The sequence below is a fragment of the Musa acuminata genome, chromosome BXJ3-8 (assembly GCF_036884655.1).
Source record: "Musa acuminata AAA Group cultivar baxijiao chromosome BXJ3-8, Cavendish_Baxijiao_AAA, whole genome shotgun sequence".
Classification (NCBI taxonomy): Eukaryota; Viridiplantae; Streptophyta; class Magnoliopsida; order Zingiberales; family Musaceae; genus Musa; species Musa acuminata.
In genome coordinates, this window is record NC_088356.1 from 18,989,637 (window position 1) to 18,998,916 (window position 9,280).

Consider the following 9,280-nt stretch of genomic DNA (forward strand, 5'->3'; position numbering starts at 1 on the left):
ATCAAATGAATCATGGTTTTTCTTGTGAATTCTTGGAATTATAACATGAGATTTTATTTTATGAATCAAGATCTTCTATTATTTATTCTCGTATTATTTAAGAGGGTTTCTTTTATGAATCTTGATTTTTTCTAAATTCTAAATAATTATAACTTGTGATATATTTTTTATGAATCATAAACTTGACAACCTGAGATTTTTTATACATGAACCAGATCTTTTATTCTCCTATGATTCCTTTTCGCTAAAGAAGATATTCATCCAAATGAATCTTGATTCTTTCACTTGATACTTATGAATTGAAATTTATGTTATATGAATCAAGATTTTTTATTAATTGTTCTCCTACGATTCCTCTTAGTATTTACTAAGAAAATATTTATCCAGATAAACCAATAATATATCTCTAGACTTTTTAATGTTTATGACTTGAATTTTATATGTATAATTCTTATGTATTTATGATTTGTATATCTCATCACTAAGTTAATTTTTCTTGATATATTTCATGTGATGATTTGAAAAATGATGTAATAGGAAAAGTTTTGCACTATTGTAACCCTTCCTTCTTTTTGACAATGACAAAGTAGGAGCAAAACTTGCTAAGCTTGCTAATCTCAAAAGAGAAGCAAGAAGTGCTATCTTGCAAATCTCACAATAAGCAATGTTTGCTAAGTTATATATTTCAAGAAGATGCAAAAATAGGCTATCTTACATACCTCAAAAAATGTAAAATTTTGCTAACTTTCATATGTATAAAATTTGCTAGCTTACATGCTCTAAAATGATATAAAATTTGCCAGCTTGCATGTTCTAATATAATGTAACACTTGCTAAATTTGCTAGCTTACAATTGCAAGGAGAAAAACTTGCTAGGAAGCAAAATTGCTAGCTTACACTTCTCAAAAGAGAAGAAAAAACTTGCTATCTTGAACATCACTAAGATTTGCTAGCTTGCAATCTCAAGATAAGCAAAAGTGCTACTATCTTGCTTATCTCAAGAAGCAAAATTTGTAAACTTATACAACTCAAAATGTTGCTAGCTTATATGTTGTAAAACTTGCATATCTCTAAAACTTGATTGTTGCACTTCTCCTTTTTGTTGATGATAAAGAGGGAGAAGATATGATGATATGAGAATCATACATGGTAAGATTTAATATACTTTGATATTTTGATACCATGATGATTTGAAATATTTATGATATGCATGCAAAACATATGATAATGATACATGTAATGCAATGATATACATATAATGTATTGCAAATATTCATGATTAAATTTGCTTTTATTTGAATTCAATTTGAATTCAAGGTTCTATCAATATGGCATAATGACAGGGGGGAGTTAAAGTTAACTCCGTCATCAATTGGTTGTCATAATAAAAAAGGGAGAGATTATTGAATCTTGGATTTTGATGATAAAACAAATTGATAGTGTTTATGATCTAATATACGTTTAAATGACACAGGACTAGCTTCAATCAAGGAGAGGCAAATTGATTAAAGCAAGAGGAATCGGGAGTAGATGTAAGTCATGACCACCGAACCACTATAAAACTCTATTTGCATTTCTATTTTGCTTTTCATTCCCTTACTCTAAACTGCCTTACTTGCTAACTGCTTTCACTATACTTCCATATGTTTTCAAAGTTAAACTCACATTTTCGATACGAGCTTTTATCGAACAAAAGATTTTCGAACCGATGAGGTTTTTATTGCTGCACTAATTCACGCCCCCCCCCCCTTCTTAGTGTTGTTCTTGATCCTAACATGCACAACATACACTAGTGGCTATATACTCAGCTTCGATTATAGATAATGCAATCGAGTTTTGTTTTTTAGAAGATCAAGAAATAAGTGCATGACCTAAGAATTGACATATTTCGAATATGCTTTTTCTATCTTTTTTACATCCAGCAAAATTCGCATCAGCATAAGAAATTAATTCAATGTTTTTAAATTTTAGATATCATAATCCTAGATTAAGGGTTCCTTTAAGATATCTAAGAATTCTTTTAACGACTTTAAGATGAGATAGCTTAGGATTAGATTAAAATCTAGCACAATGTACTACGCTAAACATGCTGTCTGGCCTAGTTGCGGTGAGGTATAGTAAACTTCCTATTATACACCTATAAGTTTTTTTATCAAATCTTTCTCCACTTTCGTCCATATCTAACTTAGTGGAGGTACTCATAGGAGTATTGATAGCTTTTGAACCATCCATATTAAACCGTTTTCTTAATTCTAATGCATATTTGGTTTGACTAAGAAAAATACTATCACTAAGTTGTTTGATTTGTAAGCCTAAAAGGAAAGTTAGTTCATCCACTAAACTCATTTCAAACTCTTGGCTCATACTCTTGGCAAATGATTCACATAAGGATTCATTTGTAGAATCAAAAATAATATCATCAACATAAATTTGAACAACAAGAAAGTTATTTTCAAAATTTTTAATAAATAATGTAGTATCGACCTTGCCTTTAAATAAATTATTTTGGATAAAAAAGGAGCTAAGTCTCTCATACCAAGCCCTCGGGGCTTGTTTTAATCTATATAGAGCTTTACTTAACTTAAACACATGATTAGGAAAAAGAGAGTTCTCAAATCCGGGTGGTTATTCAACATACACTTCTTCAAAAATAAAGACATTTAAGAAAGCACTTTTAACATTCATTTGAAACAACTTAAAATTATTACTACTAACATAGGTAAGGAGCATCCTATGTTGAAATCGATATCTTCACTTCTAATCTTGCCATAGGAGTGAAGGTTTCTTCATAATCGATATCTTCTTCTTGGTTGAAATCCTTGGCCACTAATCTAGCATTGTTTCTAACCACGATACCTAATTCATCTTCCTTGTTTCTAAAGACCCATTTAGTACCAATAACTAAATAGTCATTAGGTCTTGGAAAATGCTTCCACACCTCATTTCTCTCAAATTGGTTCAACTCTTCTTGCATTGCGATAACCCATGAATCATCTTTTAAGGCTTCATCAATGCATTTTGGTTCAATTTGAGAAAGAAAAACGGTATTGGCACAAAATTTTTTTAAAAAAGAACAAGTTTGAACACCCTTTGATGTATCTCTTATAATTAGCTCCTTAGGATGAGTATCTACATACTTTCATTCCTTAGATAAGGATGTTTCGGAAGAATATGTATCTAAGTTGCTAGTTGGAGGAAAGGTTTCATTCAAAGTCAAAGCATCAAAATTAAGATCATCATCAAAATTATTTTTCTTAAATTTGAAAACTTCATTAAAGACAACATGAATAGACTCTACTATAACCAAGGTTCTTTTTATTAAATACACAAAAGACTTTAGAAATAAAAGAATAACCAAGAAAAATACCTTCATCAGATTTTGCATCAAACTTTCCTAAGGCATCTTTTTCATTCAAGATAAAACATTTACAACCGAAAACTTTAAAATATGAAACGTTAGGTTTTTCGTTATTCCATAGTTCATAAGGAGTTTTGGAAAGTAATGGTCTTACTAAAATCCTATTCATGACATAGCATACCATATTAACGGCTTCGGCCCAAAAATATTTGAGTAGGCTATGTTCGTTTAATATGGTTCTTATCATTTCTTGTAAACTCCTAATTTTTCTTTCTACTACTCTATTTTGTTGAGGATTTCTCGGAGTAGAGAAATTGTGATTATATCCACTAGATTCATAAAAATTTTAGTAATCGCAGTTTTGAAATTCACTACCGTGATTGCTCTGAATTGATGAAATCATAAAGCCTTTTTCATTTTGAACTAGTTTACAGAACTTAGAAAAACACTTAAAGCAATCACTTTTGTGTGTCAAGAAATATGTCCAAGTGTATCTACTATAATCGTCTACAATTACAAAGGCATATTTGCTATCTCCTAGGCTTGTCATATCAATTGGTTCAAACAAATCCATATGGATCAATTGCAATGGTGTAGAGGTACTTATTTAATTCTTTGATTTGAAACTACATTTTATTTGTTTTCCTACTTCACATGGATCATACACATTTTCTTTAACAAACTTAATGTTAGGAATGCCTCTTACAAGTTCACTAGATGAGATTTGAGAAATTAGTTTTATGCTAGTATGACCTAATCTTCTATGCCAAAGCCAAGCATCGTCATTCAAAATTGAAAAACACATTTCATTACAAAGATCATCAATGTCAATAGTGCATACATTATTTTATTTTAGGGCAATCATAGATGTGTTTTTGTATGGTTGTTTAATAATGCAAGCATTGGATTCAAATCTAATGATGTATCCTTTATCACATAATTGACTAATAATCAAAAGATTATGCTTTAAGCCATCAACCAACAACACATCTTTAATCAAAAAGTTAGATTTGTTACCTATGTTTCCTTTGCTAGTGATTTTACCATTGTTATTATCTCCGAAGGTGACATACCCTTCGTCTAAGCTAGTAAGCTTAGAGAATTTAGATGGATCTCCAATCATGTGCCTTGAGCATCCATTATCAAGGTTTCATCTCTTACTCCTAGTTTGTGATGGTAAATATTTTTATAAAAAAGAATGATTTTTAGGTAACCATTTGACCTTGGGTACCTAAAAAATTGATCTATTCAACTTATCATTGTGTATGGAGTTCTTTACGATTCCTTTAGGAACCCAAATCAATTTATATGGACTATATCTCTTAAACAGATATTTGTAAACAATGTGCCCGAGTTTGTAACAAAAGTTGCATTTGGTGGGGGGTGGTGATACATGCAAGGTAGGACATTTAACAAAGGTGGTTGTATTTTGGTGAGAGCTACTCACAAATCCAATTCTGCCTCTTCTATGGATGCGACCCTTATTGGCAAGGATCATGTTCAAGGACTTGCTACCAACCTTAAACTTTTCTAGATTTTCTTTGAGTAGCAAGTTTTCTTTCTCAAGTACTTCTAAGTAGTCACACTTACTGCATAGAGGCAATGAAGGACTATCATGCTTATGCTTTTCATATTCAATATTTAAAAGGGCATTCTCCTTTTTCAAACAATTAAACATTTTACTCATTATTCTACATTCATCGAACAAATCATGAAAAGCACTTAAAAGCTCATTGAAAGATAAATTTGCATATAATGAACCACTTATTGAATCTCGTATTTTGTTGATGAAACCAATTGATAAGTGTTTATGATTTGATCTGCGTTTTGAGTGACGCAAGATGTTCCGATCAAGGAGAGACATTTAAAGCAGGAAGAATCATGTTGGGCCGGTGAAACATGTCAGAAGATTGGACGTCGCACTGAAGGATCGGTCGACGTATCGACAAATGGCTTCAGGCCATGGATTCGGGCATCGGGCTAAGAAGAACGGATATTGCACCAAGGATATTAGAGTTGCAGAGGTCAATTGGCCAATTGAAAAATAGGCTGCAAGAGAGGATGATGCACCGAAGAATCGGACGAAGCGTCGAAGGACCAATGACATGTCGGACAACATGATTCATGCTTAGTATTAATTGTCTAGATTGAAGTATGTTTTTATATATGTAGGATTAACTACGAAAGCAAGGCATAAAGTAAAATAAAGTCCCGGAGTCAAGAACGTGATTTCATTGGGAGTTCGAGAGTTCGTCGGAAGTCCGGACGTTCGTCGGAAGTTCTACAGGAACCAGCCAAAAAGTCTCAGAGCTTGCCAGAGAAGCTCATCGGAACTCGCCAAGAAGATCGTCGTGAAGTCCAGGAGCTTGCCGGGAGTTCACTGGAACATTGCCGAGAGATCGTCGGAAGTTCGTCAGAAGATCGCCGGAAGCTTGCCGGAAGAAACTAGACTTACGGACTTGTTTAGCTTAAAAAATGTCTTAGAATTCATAGTTAGCACGTAATTGGGATTGGATTTGGGCCAACCTAATTAGGGGCAAGTTGGGCCCATGTAAGGACTATGTTAGGCCCAATTAAAGGCCCAAATAGTGACCCAAAGGTGGTACCATCATGGCATAGTCTTCGAGACTATGTCAGGCGGTGGTACCGTCGGTCTAGGCGGTGGTACCGTACAGACACAACCTCCGAGAGGCTGTAGGCGGTGGTACCACCAGTCCGGGCGATGGTACCACCCAGCACAGCCTCCCATACGGTGGTACCACCCAGTGTAGTGTCAATGTCAGACTGACACTAGCGGTGGTACCGTCGAAACCTAGGAAACCCGGGATGAGATATATTTAGGCTTCAAGTTTGAATCAACTTGATGCCTATAAATACCCCTCTCATCCCTGGTTAAACTACATAAGTATTGAGAGTAAAAAGGAAAGAAACTCTATTGTAATCTTGTGTGAAACACATCTCAAAGTTCTAAGTGTTAGAATAGTTTGAGAGAGGAGTGAGTGGGGGTGTAAGGGTTATCTCCTAAACCCGATAAAAGGAAAAATAGCTGTAAAAAGGAGGTTGATCTTCGCTTATAAAGGAAGATCGATAGTGGATGCCAATGGCCTCGAAGGAAGAGGAATCGGTAGAATTGATGTAGGTCACGATGACCGAACCACTATAAAATCGGCGTGTTCTTCTCTGGTTTGCATTTCTATATTTGAGCAATTTACTTTACTGCAAACCTCTTAACTTGCTTTACATCCACTACGCATCTTTCGTATGCTTTTAAGTTATCTTTACGAAAACGCTTTCAAGTTAACCTCTCTCTAAAATGATTTTCGTCGAAATCAGTTTTTATCGTATGAAGTTTTTTGAACCGACGTAATTTTACTGCTGCACTAATTCACTCCCCCCTCTTAGTGCCGACTCTTTTCCTAACAATTGGTATTAGAGCCTCGTATTTCTTATTTGGTTTAACACCTAAGAGAATTGTCTCTTTTCGACTTTCAAGAGGGTCACTCTCTCATTCGTCCTCCCCTTTTCAATGGGATGGACTACACATATTGGAAAACTCGAATAAGAGTTTTCTTGCTTTCTTTGGATTTGAACTTATGGAACATTATTGAAAATGGTTTTCGAAGGTCTTCTCTTCCAATGAACCATTGGAATGATTTGGAGAAGAAGATATTTTCTTTAAATGCTAGAGCTATGAACGCTCTATTTTGTGCCTTAGATAAAAATGAGTTTAATCGGGTTTTTACTTATGAAACAACTTTCGATATATGGCACACTCTCGAAATCATACACGAATGCACTAATAGAGTAAAAGATTCTGAAATCAATCTTTTAATGCATGATTTTGAACTATTTCGAATGAAGCCAAGTGAAACCATTAGAGACATGTACACCCGTTTTACGGATGTCATCAATGGTTTAAAAGCTATTGGCAAATGCTTTTCTAATTTTGAACTCGTTAACAAGATTTTATAATTGTTTTCTAAGAATTGGGATTCGAAAATAATGGCTATACAAGAATAAAAAAATTTGAATACGTTTTTGATCGAAAAACTTATCGAGTCTCTAATGACTAATGAAATGACGTATAATACACGTAAAAAACTTGAGAACTACCTTCCAAAGAACATAAAAGATTTCAGACTAAGAACAATCAAAGACCACTCGAGCATAAACTCAAGTGAACTTCTCACTCTGAAATTTAAAAGGTTCATGAAACAAGAATTAAAGAACAAAAATAAACTTAAAAAGAATGCAACTACTTACTATGAATGTAAGAAGAAGGAAACTCTTTGGGACGAATCAAGCTCATCCAAAGACGAGGAGAAAATCAACAAAGGCGAGGTGGCAAACTACGCCTTAACGGCTTTCGACAATGAAGTAATCAAAATGCCCTTAGTTTACTTTGAAATTACATAATGATGTTCATGAATTATTTTTAATTTAGTTTAGAATAATTATTTTTCTTAAAAATTATATGTTTAATAATGTAATGAAAATGTAAAAAAATTAGGAATCATGCTTATCATGCTATTAATTTTGAAAATGATAATGACAAATGCATGTTTCATGATAAACAAACAAAATAATTTTGAATGCCTTATGAAATCATGCTTGATGTTTTAATGATGAAAATACAACTAAATATTAGATTTAAATCTAATGATTGATCCTATGTTTAATGTGTTTTTTTTTTTTGTCATGATGATTTTGATTAAAGATGATTTGAAATCATGCTTAATGAGTTTATCTTTCTAAATTATTCATAATGATTCTTACAATTTATGGATTATCGATTTTTACCATAATGAAAGTGACTTTTTCGATTTTAAAAATAATACATGTTTTTTATTTGACATAAATGAAAAAGACATGCTAATATGAAACCAATCACTTAAAATGAAACACATAAAAAGGAAAATATATTATCATTGAAATTAAAATAATGAATCAATTTATGTTATGAATTTTGTGAACCATGAAATTAATTTTGATGAATCTATTTGTATCATTTTTATGAATCTCTTAAAAGTGACTTTGTTGATTTAACAAGTTGAATGATTTGAAGATAAATGATGATTTTTCTCTTGATTATAACTTATGATTTTTTTTATGAATCATCATCTTAATTTTGAACTCCTATGTTTCTTCTTACCATTTATCTAAAACGAAGAGATTAATGAATCTATCTATTTTTTTTATGAATCTCTTGAAAATGATTTTGATTTGATGATTTGAATATGAATGAGTTTTATCATGATTTTTTGAGATTTATAACTTGAGATTTCTTATGCTTAAATCAAGATTTTATATGCATGAATTGAAATTTTTTTTTCTCCTAAGTTTATTTTACGATTTATTGAAGAGAATATCTTTTTAGAAATTCATGACTTAAAATTTCTTTTGAATATCTTTTATTATTTGATCTCCTAATATTTTCTTTTGATTATTTAAGAGGATATTTTTCAAAATAAATAATGTCTTTTGGTATTCACATGATCTTATCTTTCATGATATGATTTTTATACAATTCCTTGTATTCATGAAATGTTTATCTCATCACCTAATTAATTTTTCTTGATATTCTTCATGTGATGATATGAAATTATGCATGAAATACTCATGATATTATGTTGATGCATACAAATGAGAATTTATGATTTGTATTTCGCATGATATGATTGAATCATTGTTGTAAAAGAAAAAGGAAATTGTTAGCTTGCACATTACAAAAGAGAACAAAAATATATACTAGCTTGAATGATAAAACATGAGATTGTTTATAAAATTTATTATTCTCATGATGTGTAAATTGAAATAAAAGGAAATGAATTGTGTCATTGTATTGTTATTCCCCTCTTTTTGCCAATGACAAAGGGGGGAGAAAGAATTGCTAGTATGCACATCTCTAAAGAGAAAAATTAC